Source organism: Bison bison, unplaced genomic scaffold (genome assembly GCF_000754665.1).
Source record: "Bison bison bison isolate TAMUID 2011002044 unplaced genomic scaffold, Bison_UMD1.0 scf7180017864223, whole genome shotgun sequence".
Lineage (NCBI taxonomy): Eukaryota > Metazoa > Chordata > Mammalia > Artiodactyla > Bovidae > Bison > Bison bison.
The window spans coordinates 1463913-1464329 of record NW_011494795.1 but is presented as its reverse complement, the minus strand read 5'-3'; positions in this window follow the sequence as shown (position 1 = coordinate 1464329).

Here is a 417-nt window from a genome sequence, read left to right as displayed (position 1 = left end):
GTCATTCTGAGGTGACCTTCATCCTGAGGGTACATTTCTCTCCTGCAGTTAAAATTGCCCTTGATTTCCATCTCTTCCTGTGATCACTTGTAAAGGATCTTCCACCTGTAAAGGATTCTTTTATTAAAAAGTGAAAAATCTGAGGTGGTTTGGTAAATCAGTATTGGAAAGTGAGAATCATCTAGGAAATATATATTTATATACATGTATGTTATATATAATGTAATTTTCAGGTATTATGTAATTATGTAATAAATATAATCATATATACAAATATATGTATTACAGGTATTATGAACCAGTGAAGCCTGGTTCAGTAGTCTCTATAAGGCTCTCGCCTTCATCTGATGCTGAAGCTTGAATTCTGCAAAGCGTACAGGCAGGAAGGGAAGATGGATGTAAAGAGAGTGAGGACAA